Source organism: Antechinus flavipes, chromosome 1, assembly GCF_016432865.1.
Source record: "Antechinus flavipes isolate AdamAnt ecotype Samford, QLD, Australia chromosome 1, AdamAnt_v2, whole genome shotgun sequence".
Taxonomy (NCBI): domain Eukaryota; kingdom Metazoa; phylum Chordata; class Mammalia; order Dasyuromorphia; family Dasyuridae; genus Antechinus; species Antechinus flavipes.
The window spans coordinates 336,715,786-336,736,030 of NC_067398.1; the positions used below are offsets into that span (position 1 = coordinate 336,715,786).

At 39.4% G+C, this 20,245-nt stretch overlaps 1 long non-coding RNA gene across 1 annotated transcript in view; it reads right to left on the minus strand.

Moving 5' to 3' along the window:
- LOC127543010 (uncharacterized) overlaps positions 1 to 20,245 on the minus strand; it is a 53,295-nt gene that overhangs the window by 1,801 nt on the left and 31,249 nt on the right. Inside the window, exon 2 of the long non-coding RNA XR_007949074.1 lies at positions 16,516 to 16,572. This is a non-coding gene — a long non-coding RNA (uncharacterized LOC127543010). The remainder of the gene's footprint in view (positions 1 to 16,515; positions 16,573 to 20,245) is intronic.

Below are 20,245 nucleotides of genomic sequence, written 5' to 3' on the forward strand. Positions count from 1 at the left end.
GGTGCCTCAGGCTTACTCTCTGCCCACGTGTCTCCCCTGGGGCAGCCACTAAGCCCGTTAGCACGGTCTGCCCTGGAAGTTCCCTTCACTGATTTCCCGGTTATTTTCCTTCCTCCCAGAGTCCCCGGTTCGGGTTTGTCCGGTCTGTTCCGAGCCGTCTGTCCCCAGGTCCTTGCATGGAGACCACCCATTAAAGAATCTCCCTGCAGCGGCTATCCCAGAAGATTGCCCAAATGGGGCCCCTGGAGGAGCAGCAGAGTGATGGTGCCTTTGTGGGGAGAACTAGGGATGTAGCACAGAAGTAGGGACTGGAGGAAGGGTTGGAACCCACGACCAAGCCAGGTTCTTGGCCCTTCTCTAGAATGATGAATCATGGACTGTGCAGGCGTCGGGGGGTTGGACAGTGCTCTTACATGAGGCTTCTCTGAAAAAGCATTCTGATGGGCAACCCCAGGCTCCGGCAAGCTTGACCAGCTGCTCAGCCGGGCCGCTGGAGGCTCTTGGCCATTCCCAGGGAGGGTCCTCCGGGGAAGCTGGTCATCGGCTAAGCCCAGCAGGGGGTCTCGCGCAGAGGTTTAATGTCCTCCCCCCAGGGCCCCCTCTTCCCCTCTGTTTGGCCCTTCTTCCTAGTCTGGGGTGTCCCGCCCGGGGTACCTCCCAGCTCAGCCTTTGCCAAACCTCCTCAGCTCATTTAAGCAACTCCTCTGCTTCTGGGCAGGTGGCTCCGTCCCATGTGCGGTGAGGGGGTTGAACCAGCCTATTTCTGCCCCTCTCTGTTCAAAGCCCTGTCTCCCTACAGCCACAGAAAGGAGTGAGCTAGAGGCTAAGAAACAGAGGCTCAGATGGAAGGCCCAGCACACAGACAAGGTGGGGTTAAGGAGTCGAAGATGGGCCACGTGACCTCCTCCCCTTTGTGATGCCCCCGGCCCTCCAAGACCCTGATAGCCAACTCAGCCCATCCTCAGGACGTCCCGTCTCTTCCGGTGGTGTGCTTCCCGTTCCCGCCCGCCACTCGGCTGTCGGCTTAGTCCTGCGGGGGCTGGAGGGGCCCAGCACTGCAGAAACATCAAGACACAGTCGAGAAATCCCCATACTCTAGGAGATACTCGCACAAGTAACCATCAATTACGCTGAGTTCTAATTCTGAGGAGAAACACTACAGAAATTCAGGAAAGAGGCTGCAGCAGTAGGGAAGTTTCCCATGGGAAACCTGGTTGAGGTTTAAAGGTTGTTGAGTGCTTTATAAATATTATCTTATTTTATCCTCACAGCAATCCTGGAGGTAGTTGCTATTATTGTCCCCATTTAACAGATGAGGAGACTGAGGCAAAAAGTTATGTGACTTGATCAAGCTCACATTACTAGTTAAGTGTTTAAGGTCGGATTTAAAGTCAGGCACTGCTTATATAGCTCCAACTGGAAAGCAAGGAACAGGAGATGGATTTTGACAAAAGGAGCTGAATTTTGGTTTGATGTTCTTTAACAGTTAGAGCCAAGGATTAGCTAGATGGCACAGTGGATAGAGTACCAGTCAGTTCAAATCCAGCCTCCAACATTTAACACTCACTAGCTGTGTGACCCTGAATAAGTCACTTAATCCCAATTGCCTTACCAAAAAAAAAATTTAACTAATTAAACAGAGCTAACCAATGATGAAATAGATTTCAAAAATTTCCCCAAAAAATGGAAATCAAAATCTTATTTTAAAAATGTCTTAAATTAAATTAATAAATTTAAAATAAATTTTTAAAAAAGAAAAAGAAATGTGAGATAATGAGCTTTCTTTCACTGGAAGTGTCCAAGTACATGTTAAGGTCAATGTCAGAGAGATTCCAATGTGCTTAGGGTGGAAAGCTGAACTAGATATACCCTCCAAGTTTCCTTCCAATTCAATCTATGATTCTTTGAGATAGGATTTGAATCTGAGAGGGTGAGTGGAATTTGGAAAGGCAGAAAGGAGGAGGTGAGCCCTTCCAGACTAAGGGAACAGCATGATCAAAGACACGGAGTTTGGAATGAATATGGCCTTGAAAAGAACAAGCCATGTTGGTCTCCTTGGATTGCTCAGCTCTTGCTAAGAGGAGGCACCGGTATAGTAATAGCTGGCATTTTAATAGTTCTTTTAAGTTTACAAAACATTTTACATACATAATTTCATTAGATGAGACTTATTTCCATAGAAGGAAAGCAATATTGACTACAAAAAAGAGACACACGGGGGCTGCAAGCAGTGAGTGGCAGGTGGAAGTAATCTTAAAAAGATATTAAGCAGTACCAAGATCTGGGAAAAGTCTGCTGCTCCTCTGAAGGGGAAAAGCCCTAGGACCAGATAGGGACATCATGTTCTAGATGCTTCTTAAACTGTGGTTTGGACACAGATAGGGACATGGGGTCTCATAACTGAATGAAGGGGATCCTGAAATTATTATTTATTATTAGCAAATGTTTGATTCTATAGCTATAGAGCCAGGGTCACATAAAAACTTCTCAAGCAAAAAGGGGGTACGAGTGGAAAACGTTAAAGAAGCCCTACTCCGTGATACTCTGGAATGGGGTTTGCACAGTTGCTATCTTCTGGGATATCCTCATTGCATAAAAGCACCAGCGTTGGTTCCTGCCTCTCTCCCTCCAGCGGCTATCCCAGAAGATTGCCCAAATGGGGCCCCTGGAGGAGCAGCAGAGTCATGGTGCCTTTGTGGGGAGAACTAGGGATGTAGCACAGAAGTAGGGACTGGAGGAAGGGTTGGAACCAACGACCAAGCCAGGTTCTTGGCCCTTCTCTAGAATGATGAATCGTGGACTGTGCAGGCGTCGGGGGGTTGGACAGTGGGGGTAGGAAGAAGTCTAGGATGCTCTTACATGAGGCTTCTCTGAAGATTTGGCTTGTGCTTCTCGCCAGGACTCCTGGGTCTGTCTTCACTCCATAGAACAGAGTATTTCCAATATCTCTGGAGTGATGTCTCACTCCAGAGAGTGAGTGTGGCTCAGAAGGAATAAGATCCTGCTTTCAGTGAGTCTACTTGGTTTTCCACCTCTGAGGTCAAGGGTCTAGAAAACCAGAAATTTCTGCCCTAGAAGCTTCCAGGCCTAGAAGAACTAGATATGAGGCAAGATGGAGGAAGAGAGAGGTAGCTGAGAGGAAATCGGGAAGCAGAGGACAACGTATTGGACAAAGGAAAGACTAAGCCAGAAAAAAAAACAATTTTTCTGCACTACGATAAATAGTGTGACTCAGAAGAACTGCACAAGTCCCAATGAAAATACGTTTCTTGACTGTCTCTGGATTTGAATGTGAGTCCTTTCTATAGTCCTTAGGGGGGAATTTCCTTGATTATTTACAGGCTTGAGTAAGAGTCCTTTTTCATGTAATGGGAGCCCTTCTCCACTGTGGAGTAAGTGTAATCGCCATTAGTGGTGACTACTTGGGTGGAAGCTTGGGCTGAACCCATCTCACCTGAGTCATGCAAGGCTCAGGTATTTGCAATGTGAGGTGATGAAGAATCCTTTAATTGGTTCCTGAGCCAGAGCAACTAAAAATTCAAGGGAATTTTTAAAAGACAAGACCATTTCTATCCTTGGGTACTTCTAAGCTGTAGTCCTTCAGGTGACAAGATGATACACCGGCCCTTCCTTGTCTGCCCCAATATGATGGCAATCCTATCGGCATGACATCTAGTGTTGAGGACACTTAACAAAGTGAGTATGTGCAAGACCTGGCTCTTTCTACATCTTTTTTGTGTCAATGAGCACCTGACCTTGTGAGCTTTAAAAGGTCTGGATTATAACAGCAATATCATCTCTTCTCTGGGGTCAGTGACAAGCAAGATCTACCCAAGTAGCCACAGCTGACAGCAAGGGAAGGAGCCACCAAAAATAAGAATTGTCAACTTTGCCACTTTGCTGTCAGATGTCAGGGTGAAATGTAAAATGTCTACTTTTAAATCGTTCTACATCTTCCAGCAGACTGGAACCACAATTCTAAGTTTCTGAATCCTTTTAAGTCTTTCTGTCAAGTTGTGTTGTGATCTTGTAGATTTAGCATTATGTTCTATATAGGAAAAAGCCTCCTGTCCTACAACCAATTCATGTTCTACACAAAGTACCACCTTTCCTACTTCCTCCTTCCAAGATTTGAGCCAAAAAAATCCCCACCAAAACTGATGCATTCTGGCAAGGTGGTGAAGAGGTTTCCTGGGGGCATTATCATGATGGAATCCAGGCCACAGAGCCACACTTTTTAGTTTAATGTTAATTTTTTTTCTCCCTCACTTTCTTTAGACAATCATCATGAAAATAATAAATCAGAGCATAGGATAGTTTACCTCTCAGATGTGTAGAAGAGGAAAGAATTTATGACCAAAGAAGAACTAGAGATCATTATTGATCACAAAATAGAAAAATTAGATTATATCAAATTAAAAAGGCTTTGTACAAACAAAACTAATGCAGACAAGATTAGAAGGGAAGCAATAAACTGGGAAAACAGTTTTACAGTCAAAGGTTCTAATAAAGCCCTCATTTCCGAAATATATAGAGGATTGATTCTAATTTATAAGAAACCAAGCCATTCTCCAATTGATAAATGGTCAAAGGATATGAACAGACAATTCTCAGATGAAAAAATTGAAACTATTTCTACCCATAAGAAAAGATGCTCCAAGTCATTATTAATCAGAGAAATGCAAATTAAGACAACTCTGAGATACCACTACACACCTGTCAGATTGGCTAGAGTGACAGGGAAAGAGAATGCGGAATGTTGGAGGAGGTGTGGGAAAACTGGGACACTGATACATTGTTGGTGGAATTGTGAACACATCCAGCCATTCTGGAGAGTAATTTGGAACTCTGCTCAAAAAGTTATCAAACTGTGCATACCCTTTGATCCAACAGTGTTTCTACTGGGCTTATACTCCAAAGAAATCTTAAAGAAGGGAAAGGGACCTGTATGTGCCAAAATATTTGTGGCAGCCCTGTTTGTAGTGGCCAGAAACTGGAAACTGAATGGATGCCCATCAGTTGGAGAATGGCTGAATAAATTGTGGTATATGAACATTATGGAATATTATTGTTCTGTAAGAAATGACCAGCAGGATGAATACAGAGAGGCTTGGAGAGACTTACACGAACTGATGCTGAGTGAAGCGAGCAGGACCAGGAGATCATTATATACTTCAACAACAAAACTATATGATCAATTCTGATGGACCTGACCATCCTCAGCATTGAGATGAAACAAATCAGTCCCGATAGAGCAGTAATGAACTGAACCAGCTACACCCAGGAAAAGAACTCTGGGAGATGAGTGTGAACCACTACATAGAATTCCCAATCCCTCTATTTTTGTCTGCCTGTATTTTTGATTTCCTTCACAGGCTAATTGTACACTATTTCAAAGTCTGATTCTCTTTGTACAGCAAAATAACTGTTTGGACATGTATACATATATTGTATTTAACTTATACTCTAACATATTTAACATGTATTGGTCAACCTGCCATTTGGGGGAAGGGGTGTGGGGAAGGAGGGAAAAAGTTGGAACAAAAGGATTTGCAATTGTCAATGCTGGAAAATTACCTATACATATATCTTGTAAATAAAAAGCTATAATAAAAAAAGAAAATAATAAATCAATCGCAAATCTATCAATGATATCTGCCGATTTCTGAGATATAAAGCTCACACTGAAAATCAGCTCTCAGAAGTTGATTCAGGGAGGCTCCACTATAATATACCCCTGACATCAGACAGATATTAAAGTTTTCAGGGTCTTCCTGAGTGGTCACATGATTCAGAGAGATTCCTATTTAAGGCACAGCAGATTCCATACCCAGATTCTTTGGTCAGAAGGGATTTACAAACACCCAAGTTTTATATTCAGAGTACTTAGAGACAGTCTCTGTGTCTGTGGGCAGGTGGCTTAATTTTTATTTCCAGGTAGTTTGTCCCAAAATAATGGGAAATTCTCAAGAATGGAATTCCCAACTTATAAACAAAAATGACTGATTTTAATGAGGAGGAAAATAATTGCTTAAAGAGACTAGTATGGCTTAAAATTTATGATGGGATGGAATGCACCTAAGGAGAGCACCTAAAAATATGTCTCTCTCTGGAGTCCTGCACATTTAATCAAGCAGGATTTAAGCTGAAAAGGAGGGAGAAGTAAGAAAAGTGCACATGTAGACCTAACAAAACTGGTACCACACAGAGAGTAGCAAAGACAGTATTGCAGGGAGAATAGAAATAGGGAGAACAGGGAGATAAATGAACATAGAAAGAGATGAGGTAACATTGTAGAACCAGAATACCAAAAAACAAAATTTTTAAGGTGATAAAGTATCCAACTACTTTGATCCAAAAATCTCACTGCTATACATATAGTCCAAGATAGTTCAAAATATTAGCACTTTTTATGTTAACAAAAACTAGAAACAAAGTATATTCCTATTGACTAGAGACTAACTTCACATTTGTGAAATACAAATGTACTGAAATATAACTATGATAAAAGAACTTCCAAACATAAAAATTTAGAGAAGCATGGGAAGATTACATGAACTGATAAAGGATACAGTATATAAAACTAGAAAAACAATATACACAATAACTATATTTACAAAGAAAGAACCAAAAAACAGTAACTGGATATTACCTAATATACTTCTTTCCCTTTAATGCTGAGGTAGGGGAACATGAATGTTGATCATTGCCTGTGCTATTTAGACTTAGTTGACATGTTAATTTTGCTGAACTGCCTTTCTTTCTTTTTTCCCCCCTTTCTTAAGCGTTATTGTAAGGGATGGCTTGTGAGAAGGGGAAGGGAGAAATATATTTAGAAATGAAGATGATGAAAAAATAAATGACATCAATAAAAAGGAGATTTTAAAAATAAGATTATATGTTATATATCTGTTTTATATATACATATATATATGAAATCTGAAAGTTCTTTTTTTATAACTTCCTTTCTCCTTTTTCTTTCTCTTTTGTAAATAAAAATTACCTCATTTTATCTTCATAATAAGCCTGGGAGGAAAATGCTTTTGTTATTTTCATTTGAAACTGGAGGAAACAGAGACAAAGTGATTTGCCCAGGGTCGTATAGCTAGTAAATGTCTGAAGCAGGATTTAAACTACATTGATGCAACATTCATAAAGGTAAAGCCAGGAACTTGGGAGAGAGGGAGAAACAAGAAGACTAATAGAGACAGACTAATAGAAATAGAAATAATATTGCTTATCTCCCTGTTTCTATTCTCCCTATTTTATATCTGCTACTCTCTGTGTGGTACCAATCTTAGTAGGTCTACATGTGCAGTTTTCTTACTTCTCCCTCCTCTTTGGCTTGAATCCTGCTTGATTTAATATGCAACACTCCAGACAGATATATTTTTAAGTGCTCTCATTAGGGGCATTCCATTCCTGGCCAAGAGTCCATTATATATTGTTCTGAGCAGAACAAAGAATTAAATGGAGTATTTTTAAAAAACAGATCACAAATCTGGTAGAGAATAATGATGTTGTAGTGACAGGGACACTTCAACTAGCTGGAAGATCAATGATTTGTCTTCATGATAAATTCATCCTTTAAAGGATGGAGAAAATAACAAGGAAAATGGCTATTCTGGACTTATTTCTAATCAACAAGAAGAAGCTAGTTCCCAAAGTAAAAATGATAGGTCCTTTTAGGGCAAATGACCACTCTATCACAGAGTTTGTGATAGAAAAAGAGTAGATAATCCTGGTAAAATCTGACGTGATCTAATTAGGTACCCTGAATTTAAGGGGAGCAGATTTCAAAGAGCTTAGAAGTGTGATGAAACCAGTTCTAATCTGCTTGCTAGAGCTCATTGTTAAATTTTCAGCTTAAGCATTTCCGTCCTAGAAATCTCTACAGATCAGGGCTTGATTTATTGTTTTGTTCATTGTCTAAATTTAAGAGAATATTTATAATGCAGATTAAACTTAAAAGTATGTGTGCATATATTCCTTTTCTCCAGAGCCTGATTGTTAAACATTTACCAGTACAATCTTCCATTGCTCTGTAAACATTGTTCAAGGTCATCTAGAAAGTAGTAGAATGGTCAGAGACTGAAATCATTATCAAAACAGAGATCTGATGACCAAAGGATAAGAAAAAATTATAATAGTAATATGAATAACAATTGGTCTTGATATAGTGCTTTAAGGTTTGCAAAGTGCTTTGTATCCATTAAGTCACTTGACCCTAATAACAATCCTATCTGTGCAGGCCTCTTCCACATCTGCAATATGATGAGAGATTATCAAGACAAAAGAAAGTTACTGAAACTAGATCTTATTGTTGTTGTTGCTGTTGTTACAAATAACTCAGCAGAGTTTGTTTTATCTTATATCCAAAGGGAGCAAGAAAATTCACTTAATAGGTTCACTATTGATTTCATATTACAATGATCATAATGAATATCTGGGAAAAGACCACTGTGAATATAATTTGAATAGAATATGAGCTCCTTGAGATCAGAGACCCTTTCATTTTTGCCTTTGTATCAGGGACCTAACATATAATAGATGCTTAGAATGTTCATTCACTGATTGAATTAATTGACAATTGCAACCTATGCACCAAAGTCTACTGCAGAGAATAAAGGGAAAGAAGAATTCAGTAAGACCTTTTAACATATACTTTGATATTTGGTAACTCTAAAGAATAGATGGGCATAGGAAAAGACAGCTATAGATATAAATACACACGTATATGCATACACATATGTGTGTGTTTGTATGTATATATACATAGATATGAAATGAGACTGATGCGGGAAAGATTCCTTTCTAGATTCCCACCCTCTCCTAGTTAATAATGTAAATTGCCCTTTAACTCACAAATCCTGGTCCCTTTGAATTCCAATAGAAGATCTGACCTGTTCCCAGCCCCACCCGGATATGAGCCAACTTTGGGGCTATACCCGAAAGCCCCTCGAGCTAAGTCTCCTATTATAAAAAGGCCACGCTGGGAACCCCTCGTGGCAGAGATTCCAAACATGGCTACCATGTGAGGACCCTCTGTCCACTGGACCCTCTGTCCAGTGCCCTCCTTATCTCTACCTTCGCCTATACTTTAACTTTGCTTATCCAATAATACACCTCTTTTATCAATCTGGCTCTCCAGGCCAATAAATGCTTTTATTGGGAACTCGCGCCACTACTAGACCCCCTTGCGCTGAATCTGTACTCCAAACCTGCCACTAGACCTTAACCCTAATTTCATTTAGGTACCCCAAAGCTAGACTTCAACAAAACTACAAGTTTTTCATACTATTAGAAACTTCACTCATATATCAGAGATACTTTCTTCAAAAAAGAAGTCAATGTGACTTTACATGAAAATCTGCATGACTCCACATGTATAACCCATATAAAATTTCTTGCTTCCTCAATGGGGGAAAGGAGGGAAAGAACTTGGAACTCAAAATTAGAAGAAAAAAATCTTAAACCTGTTTTTTCATGTAATTGGGAAAGGGGGGAATAAAATATAATAAAGGAGTCAAAAGGTGCTAGACATGATGACCATTGAACAGCCTTCAAAAAACCAAATTTGATTCTATTTTAATAGAAGATGACTGGATACTGTTTTCTGAATGAACTGTCAGGTGTATATCCAAAGCTTGTTAGATAAAAAGCAAAAATCAATACCCAATTAGAACAAGGAATAAAATGAGATAATAGAGAGTACCATTAAGGCAACTCCCATTTGACCTTTTTAAACATGATATTAATGCTGAAAAATGGGCAACAGATAAGAGAAAAGTTATCAATATGGATTATCACAATTTTCTGAGGAAATTTAACTAGTGTAAATCAGTCAATACTATAAAAAATCTCCAAATAGTCTAGAAACAGCAAATCCAAGCATTATCCAGCAAATATTTGGTTTCCTTGCCAAATGGAGAGAGATGGCAAGCAAGTACAACAGCAATTTAGAATAGAAACTTGTTTATGGAGGAGGATGGTGGAAAGTTTTCACCAGTATTGTAAATAAAACAGCAGGAACAGATAGAAGGAAGAACAAATTTGCAGAAAAAGACCCAATTAAACCAGAGCATCCTGAAAGTATTTAAGGATGAAACTGGAAGAAGGACAAAAAAACCAGGAAGAAAATAGAAACAATCTGTCAAAATTATTATAACAAACTATTCTCTCCATCAGTGACAGCAGAGCCGTCATATTTGGACTCTTCATCTCAGTCCCTAGTGTGCCATGTGAGGAAGCAGAGATGACACTAATGAAAACAAAGATAGAAAGTCAGTCGGTCAACAAACTTTGGTTAATAAGCACTTACTATGTGCCAGATGCTATCCTAAGGGCTGAGGATAGGGGGAAAAAATCATTGCTTTCTAGGAGCTTACATTCTAACAAGAGAGACAACATGTGAAGCCCTAAGTAAATACAAGGTACATACAAGAGTAGATGGAGAGTTATCTGAGAGGGGACGATAGTGGCAACTGGGCAGATCAGGAAAGGCCTTCTGCAAAAGGGGAGATTTGAACTGAATCTTGAAGAAAGTCAAAGAAACTAAGCATTATCGAGGGAAGTACTCAAACATGACTAAGAGCCAAAAGAACAGGTAGGCTACACTGAACCTTCTTTTCATGGAAGAGGTCTATTTTGAACAGGAGAGAATTTTGAGGCTACTAAGAAATCACATCTCCTAGTCTACTAAAGCTTAAGGAAAATATCAGATGCTGTTACTATCCCCAAAAGGGCAATTGAGAAAACATCAGTAATTAACAACTTGTATACTTACTTCCACATCTCTACAAAATCTTTATGAGAATGGTCCATGTGTTTATTGAAGATATTCCTGACAGAGGTCACTTTCGCAGCTGTGTGAAGGATGTTTTAGGGAGAATAATTAGCATGCGAGTACAGTAGTTCAAACAGGAAATGATGAGAGTATGAACTAGGGTGATGGTGATATGAGAGGAAATATGGGCACATATGAAGAAATGGAGCTAAGAACAACAAGAATTGGAAACCATTGACTACGTGGGGTGAGAGTGTAGGATTGTCAAGGATGACACTGAGCTTGCAGACCTGGGTGATAGGAAGAAACAGGGAAGAAGAAGGAATTTGAGGGGAAAGACAATATGTTTTCTGGGCATATTGAGTTTGTGATGCCTATGGAAATCCAGTTTAAAATGTTCAATGCAAAGTCAGACAATCAGTCAGCAAACATTTCTTAACTGTGTGTCAGGCGCTGGGCTAAGTTTTGGAGAGGCAAAAAAAGGCAAAACAAAGAAAAAATAAATCAAAAAGAGAAAAACAAAAGACAGTCCTGGCCCTTGAGGAGCTCAATGGAGAATACATGTTTGTACAAAGCAAGGTATATACAGGCTAGATAGGAAATCAATAGAGGGAAGGGACTAGAATTAAAAGAGACTGGGAAAGTTTTCCTGTAGAAGGAGAGATTTTAGCTAGAATTTGAAAGAAGGCAGGAGGCAGAATTGAGAAGTGATATTCTATGCATGAAGGATAGGCAGGGAAACTGCCTAGAATTGGAAGATGGAGCTGTCTTGTTCAGGGTAGACGGAAGAAGCCAATGTCATTGCATTAGAAAATACATAGAACAGGGGAAGGGGAGTAAGGTAAGAGTGGGGTAGGTTATATGGGGCTGTGGAAGCCAAGCAGAGAATTTCACATTTGATGCAGTTGAGCGATAGGGAACTCCTTACTGAGTTGGGGGATGGCACGGTCAGGCTTGTGCGCTAGGAAAATCACTTTGGCAGCTGAATGGAGGATGGACTGGAACTAGGAGACTTTTGTCTGGCAGACCAACTGGCAGGTATTGCAGAAGACCAAGCATGAGGTGATGAAATCTTTACCAGGGTGGTGACAGGGTCAGAGGCAAAAAGGAGGCATGTTTAAGAGACATTCCAAAGGTGAAATCAATAGACCTCGGAACCCTTTGGATATGGGGAGGGAGAGAGAATGAGGAGTCAAGGATCCCACAGCTGGAGAACCAGGAACCTCATGGTTCCCTCAAAGGTAACAGGGAGTTTGAAAGAAAGGAGGGTTTTTGGAAGGGGAAGATTTTGTGTTTGGTTTTGGACATGTTAAGATTGAGAGGTCTACTGAAAATCAGGTTTGCCATGTCTCATAGATAGTTGGTATCCACAGGGACACTGATACATTGTTGGTGGAATTGTGAACACATCCAGCCATTCTGGAGAGCAATTTGGAACTATGCTCAAAAAGTTATCAAACTACACATACCCTTTGATCCAGCAGTGTTTCTACTGGGCTTATACCCCAAAGAAATACTAAAGAAGGGAAAGGGACCTGTATGTGCAAAATGTTTGTGGCAGCCCTGTTTGTAGTGGCTAGAAGCTGGAAAATGAATGGATGCCCATCAATTGGAGAATGGCTGGGTAAATTGTGGTATATGACTGTTATGGAATATTATTGTTCTGTAAGGAATGACCAGCAGGATGAATACAGAGAGGCTTGGAGAGACCTACATGGACTGATGCTAAGTGAAATGAGCAGAACCAGGAGATCATTATATACCTCAACAACGATACTGTTTGAGGATGTATTCTGATGGAAGTGGACCTCTTTGATAAAGAGAGCCTTAATTGATCAAAGATGGACAGAAGCAGCTACACCCAGAGAAAGAACACTGGGAAATGACTATAAACTGCTTGCATTTTTGTTTTTCTTCCCGGGTTATTTCTACCTTCTGAATTCAATTCTCCCTGTGCAACAAGAAAACTGTTCGGTTCTGCACACATATATTGTATCTAGGATATACTGCAACTCATTCAACATGTAAAGGACTGCTTGCCATCTGGGGGAGGGGGTGGAGGGAGGGAGGGGAAAAATCGGAACAGAAGTGAATGCAAGGGATAATGCTGTAAAAAATTACCCTGGCATGGGTTCTAACAATAAAAAGTTATTAAAAAAAAAAAAAAGACAAGATTATGAATCTAATCAACATGAAATGTTTGCTAAGAATATTTTGAATGTTTATATAATTTCTTTTTCTGTTTGAATTAAATGCTTTTATTGATTCTAAAAAAAAGAGAGAGTTGGTATCCAGATAATTAGGAGGTACCCTGTTTTCCAAAGCTAAGACCCAACAAGCAGGCTGTGCCCTGAGCTTGGTATAACAGCAATCCTTTGCCCTCTCACCCTCCGGCAAAATCCCATAATTATTGCATTGTTTTAACCTGCATCAGGTATTCTCTAAACTGAGTCAAGAACTGGAGGCAAGTGCCCATATTCTGGTCATAAAACCCTGCTATAAATCAAAGTTGTCTCATTGTTGCTGTTACCCCCTCAATGGCAGGGCTCCAGCTCACTGTAGCCATTGGTTTAATCACTGAGCTCTCCCTACATTCCCTCCATTCCCCTACTAGGGACAGGCCCCAGCACATGTGTCCTTGTGCAAACTATTTCCCTCATTTTGAAATTACACTCCTATTCTTGATTCTTGATTCCTCTGTCTCTGGCCTGTTCTGTTTGGCTCCAGTCATCCCCAGGTAAAAGGCCAGCCTGGTCTGGTTGACATTGGAAATGTGAGAGTAGAGGTCAACAGAGAAGTTCAAGCTAAATAATTAGATTTGAGGATCATTAGCATAGTGGTGTGAGTGAAGCTCAGGAGGGAGACTAAGGATGGATATATGAGCCACCAACATAGAGGTGATAATTGAACTCAAGGGAACTGATTAGATCATTTAGTGACACAGTAGAGAAGAGGGGAAAAGACTGTACAGAACCTTGGAGATTTAGTGAAAGAAATCTAGCAAAAGATATTAAAGAGTTGTCAGGAAGTTGGGAAAACCCAGAAAGAGAACTATGCCATAAAATCCAAAGAGGAGAAAATATCCAGGAAAAAAAAAAGTAATTAACAGGGTCAAATGTTACAGAGAGGTCCAGAAGAATAAGAATTGGAAAAAACTATTAGATTTAACAATTAAGAGAACATTAGTAACTTTAGTTTCAATGTAATAAGCCTAAGAGCTCCAAATGCATCAGATTTAGAAGTAGTTGGATAGAGGAGAAAGTTATTAAATTTAGCTGAAGAGAGGGAGGATATATATGATGACAGCTAGTGGGCATTGGAGACTCAAGTACAATTTTTTTAAGGATAGTGAAGACTTGGGCATGTCTGTAGGCAGCGGGGATGGAATAGGTATAGGTTAAAAATTAAAGAGAGAATAGGGATGATTGTGAGGGAAATCTGCTGGAGGAAAAATGGCAGCAACGAGACGATAGACCCAGTGAAATTATTAGGGGGCAGGAGGATGCTATAGACCTAGCTTATATGCTGTGATTTCAACACTGCATTTGACAAAGTCTCTTGTTATCCACAAGTGGATAAGGTGGAGCTAGGGGCTAGATGTTAGTACAGCTATCTGCCCTTGGACATCATTAAATGACCAAACCCAAAGAATAGTTCTTAATGGGTCATTGTCAACTTGGTCTGTAGTGCAATTTCTCAGGAACCAATCTTTGGTACTGTTTCTCAAAAGTAAATTTTTGTTGATAACTTGTATTTCCCATTGGATTACACCTTCCTGCCCCTTCCAGAGAGCCATTTCTTATAACAAAAAAAATAGAAAGGAAGGGGAAAAACAGTTCAGCAAACTAGTCAATGCATCAAAACCATCTGACAGTATTCCACACTTCTAATCTTTCACTTCTGCAAAGAACATGGAGTGATTCCTTACCTATAACATCTCTTTTTGGGGGTCAAGCTTAGTCATCACATTCAGTTTTGATTATTTTGTTGTTCTTTCCATTTATTGACAATAATATTATAAATTGACGGTATTTTGTCATTATACTGACATCATTGTTATAGTTCCATCAGTTCCTATGACTTCTCGTGCTTCTTATCATATTTGCTTCTTACCACACAATGATATTCCATTACATTCATGTGCCATAACTTGTTTAGCCATTTCCCTAATTGACAAGCATCTGTTTTGTCTCTATTACCAAAAATACTGCTATAAATACTTTGGTGTATGGGGAGCCTTTCTTTTTGTCATTGACTTTGGAGTATATGCCTAGCAGTGGACTGGGGCAAAAGTATGAACATTTTAGTTACTTCCTTTATATCTCTGGATTATGTCACAGGATAATTGAACCAATTTTTAGCTCCACAGCAGTACCCTCTTTCCACTTGTCCACAGACCCTTCAACATTAACTATTCTCATTCTTTGTCATCTTTGCCAATTTTCTGATAGGAATTGTTTTGATATGGATTTCTCTAATTATTTGTCCTTTGTATCAGAGTGTCAAACTCAAATGGAAAGTTGGAAAAACTTTCTAGAAACATATCAAATGAAACTAGGAAATTTTTAACAAAAGAAATAAAATACATCACAACATAGGTAATGCCAATTTGTAATTTTCTCAGTCAATATGGAGTATGGCGGGAGTAAGGATGGGAAACAGGGATCCATTTCTGTTTGAGTTTGGCACTGCTATTTTGGAACATCCTTTCATACAGTTGTTAATGATTGGTAGTTCTTTTGAGAACTGTTTGTTCATATCCTCATCTACTGGATTCCTTGGGATTACGTAACAGGATAAGTGACTTGGATAAAGGAATAAATGGCACACATAAATTTTACAAATTTCACAAGGCTTGCAGAGAAAACTAACCCTTTAGATAACATTTAAGTACCAAAAGATTTCAAGAGGTGAACAATGTCCTCTAACTCAAAATCTGTGAATTTTCTGAGTATCAGGTCCATCTATAAAATGAAGGTAATGTTTGCCTCACAGCATTTTTTTTTCTTTTTTTCCCCCCAATGATGGTGGGTGAACAAGGGAGAAAGAAAATCAATTTTTGTTCATTAAAAACAAAAAGTTAATTTAAGAAAGAAAATTATACACATAGATTTTCAGTATTAGTACAAGAAAAGAAAGAAGAAGGAAGAACTATTTGCAAATAAATAGCATTTGATTGTTGCAAAGTACTTTCATTTCAAAATAATTACATTTTTTAACCATGGGAGTAGATGAGATCATGTCAGGAAAGTGGGGGAAGGGGGAGAGAAAAAAAATGAGAAAGAAAAAGAGGGAAGAGGAAAGAGATGAATAAGAGAAATAAGAGAGGAAAGAGAGAAGTGAAAGAGAAAAAAAGAAAAGAGAGAGAGAGAGAGAGAGAGAGAATGACAGAGAGCAAAGTGCAGGGAGCAGCAGTGGAAGGGGAGGGAGAAAGAGGGGAAGTGAGAGCACTGAAGTTTGGGGAGGACCCAAGATTGTGCAAGAACAGAAAGAAGACAGGATGTGTCCAAAAGATATAGAAAAACCAGAAAAGCTGTTATAAAAGTTGAATGAGAAGAATGTTATATGGAAGGGGATGATTAATAATGTCAAATAATGAAAAGTCAAGGAAAATTAGACTTAGAAAAGGACCTATGGATTTGGTGAATAAATGTTTCAGAGGATTTTAGGTCTAAGAGACCTTAAAAATCAGAGTGCCACAGAAGACAAGAGTTCAAATCCAATCTTACCTACTTATTGGCTGTGTGAGCAAGGTCCTTAACTGCTGTCTGCTTCAGTTTCCTCATCTGTAAAATGGAAAGAATAGCATCTCCCTCCATCATTGTTGCACTCAAAAGAGATAACACATATAAAGTACTTTTTTTGTTACTTAAAATTTTTTTCAATAGTATTTTATTTAACAAATTCATGTAAAGATAGTTTTCAACATTCTTTTTTTTTAAATTTTATTTTATTTAATAATAACTTTATATTGACAGAATCCATGCCAGGGTAATTTTTTACAACATTATCCCTTGCACTCGCTTCTGTTTCAATTTTTCCCCTCCCTCCCTCCACCCCCTCCCCTAGATGGCAAGCAGTCCTATATATGTTAGATACAACATTCATTTTTGTAAAACTTTGTTACAAATTTTTCTCGATCCCTCCCTAATCTCCCCTCTCCCCAAGTCAACAAGTAATTCAATATAAGTTAAATATGTGCAATTTTTTTTCATTAATTTTTTTTTGCAAATGAAAATCCCCTCTCCCTCATATATCTTTCCATTATGCTACTTGAGAAAGCAAACAAAACTTCTGTTGTAAACATGCATAGACAAACAAAAACAAATTCCTATATTGGCAGTGTCCAGATTTTTTTTTCCTATCTGTACCCTATGTCTGAACCCAAAGGAAGAAACTACTTTTAGGTCTTTCGAAGGGGTCTGTGGGAAACAACCTGCATACAACTATAGAGAAACAAGATAAGTACAAGATAAATTGGAGATGATCATAGAGGAAAGTTTCCAGCATTAAAGAGGAATGGGAAAGACATTGTGAAGAGAGTTGGATTTTAGCTAAGACATGAAAGAAGCCAGAAGGTAGAGATGAAGAGGGAGAGAATTCCCAGAATGGAGGACAGCCAGGGAAAATGCATGAAGTCAGAAGTGTCTTGGAGTATCTAATAAAAGGAGTTAAAGAGATATAGGGGAGGGGAGAGAGTGAGACAAAGGTAAAAGAAGATTGAACAAGTAGGAAGTAGACCAGGCTATGAAGGACTTTAAAAGCCAAATATAGAATCTTATATTTGATCCTACAGGTAACAGAGAACTGGAGTTTGCTGAATGGAGGGTGGGGAGTAGGAAAAGATATGGCCAAATTTGTGCATACTGAAGATCCCTTGATAGCTGAGTGGAGGGTGGGCTAGAGTGGGGAGAGCCTTGGGCCAAGAGACCAACCAGAAGCACTGGACTTCAATAATTCACAGAGGTTGTGGAGTATCCAAAAAAAGGGGGTGTAGACAAGAGATGTGGAAAAATAGAATCGACAGAATTTGGCCCAGTTTGGATATGAGCAGAGAGAGAGTGTGAAGAGTTGAGGATGGCACCTACATTTCAAGTCTGGGTGACTGGAAGGAAAGGGGGACACTTTTAAGGAAAAGATCATGAGTTCAGTTTTAGGCAAATTTAAGATATCTCTGGGTTCAAGATGTCCAGTAGGCAATTAGACTGGAAGTCAGGAGAGAACTAAGGGCTAGATAAACAGATCTGAGAATTACCTGCATAGAAGTCATTAGTGATTCCGTGGAAGCTGATGAAATCACCAAGCAAAGCAGTGTAGGGAGAGGACAGGACAGGAAAGAAGAGAGGGGAGAAGAGAGAGAGGGAGGGAGAGAGGAGGCGAGGGAAGAAGAGGGAAGGGGACACAAGGAGAGGAGAGGAGAGAAGAAAGGGGAGAGGAGGGCCCAAGACAGAGCCTTGAGGGGATATTCATGGTTAGCAGCCATGACCTGAATGAAGATCTGGAACTCTTGGTCTGCCCGCCTGCCAAAGAGCCACAACCTTTATGTTATGGTTCTGAGAGCCTCTGGCTGGGGAAGTAGGACAGAGGCAGAAGGAGCAGAGATAAGACGGGGAAAAGAAAAGAAGATGGAAAACAAGCCAAGAGTCCCTCAGGGACCACCATCATACCACTACCTTATCTCCTGTCTGTCTATTGGTAATGGTGACGATAATAATAACTGACATATGTATATACATAGATACACATATGTGTATATATATATATTTTTTTGTTGTTTAGTCATTTCAGTCGTGTCCAACTCTTTGGGATCCTATTTAGGGCAGGGGGTGAGGGTGCAAGATCTTGCTTTCTTAACAAGATACTGAAGTTGTTTGCTATTTCCTTCTCCAGCTCATTTACAGATGAGTAAACTGAGGCAAAGAGGATTAAATGCTCAGGGTCACACATATAGTATCTGGGCACATTTGAATTCATGTAGATGAATCTTCCTGATTCCAAAGTTAGTGCTCTATCCACAACATCACCTAGCTTACACACACACATACACACACACACACATGCACGTGTATTTATATAAACATGTATGTGCATATGTGTGTCTGTATAAATATATATGTAAGTGGTCACACATGCACACATAAATGCATGTTATCTTCTAAGATTTACAAACATCATCTCATTTGATCTCACAATATCATCAATGACCATTTATTATTTTAATAACATTTTATTTTTACCAAATATATGGAAAAATAATTTTCAACATTCACCTTTGCAAACCCATGTGTTCCAAATTTTTCTCCCTCTTTCCCTTCCCTTTCCTCCCCCCTCCCTAGGAAAGCAAGCAATCTAATATAGATTAAACATGTGCAGTTCTTCTAAACATATTTCCATATTCATCATGCTGTGCAAGAAAAATTAGATCAAAAAGGGGAAAATATGAGAAAGAAAAAAACAAGCAAATACAACAAAAAGATGAAAATACTAATTGAGCATTTATTATTAATAATAATAGCTAACATTTCTACATTGCTTTGAAGTTTGCCAAAGCACTTTACATATGTTTTCTTATTCTACTCTCACAATAGACAGGTGTTGGTTATTAATTGCATTCTATAGATAAGGAACTTGAGGCTGAGAAATTAAGTGACTCATCCAGAGTCACACAATTAGTGAGCAGCTGAGTCAGGATTCAAAATCAGGTCTTCCTGATTCCAAATCCAATGCTCTATCCACTGAACCACGTAGTTGCCACAGTGTTTGTGCCAGGAACTGGGCTAAGAGCTAGGGATTCATAGATAAAAATGAAATAATCTCTGCCTTTAAGGAGAGTACATTCCTCGAATACTGTGTGGAAGGAAGGAAGGAAGGAAGGAAGGAAGGAAGGAAGGAAGGAAGGAAGGAAGGAAGGAAGGAAGGAAGGAAGGAAGAAAGGAAGGAAGGAGGAAGGAAGGAAGGAAGGAAGGAAGGAAGGAAGGAAGGAAGGAAGGAAGGAAGGAAGGAAGGAAGGAAGAAAGGAAAGAAGGAAGGAAGGGAAGAAAGGAAGGAAGGAAGGAGAAGAGAGAGAAAGGAGGGTTAGAAGAAGAATGGAGAGTATATCACTGTTTTGTTATTTTGGAATTTTACCTAATTGAGGCTACTCTCATCACCTTCTCTCCTAAACATTCTCCTGCATTTTTCTCTTCTCCTTTATTTTTTCCTCTATTTTGTCACTTTCTTTTTCTCCTTTTCCCCTTTCTCCTTCCTCCCCTCAAACTAACCATCACCACCTTCTTTTCCCCCAAAGGTTTTCTTTTGGATCTCAGCTTTTTCTCCATTTCTCAGCTTCTTCTTTGTCTCTGTCTCTGTCTTCCTTTCTGTTTCTGCACCTCTTCATTTCCTCATCTCCATTCTTATAACTTCTTGTCTTTCTCCTTGTTATTTTCTTTTCTAACTCTTCCCATGTCACTGTTTTACCCT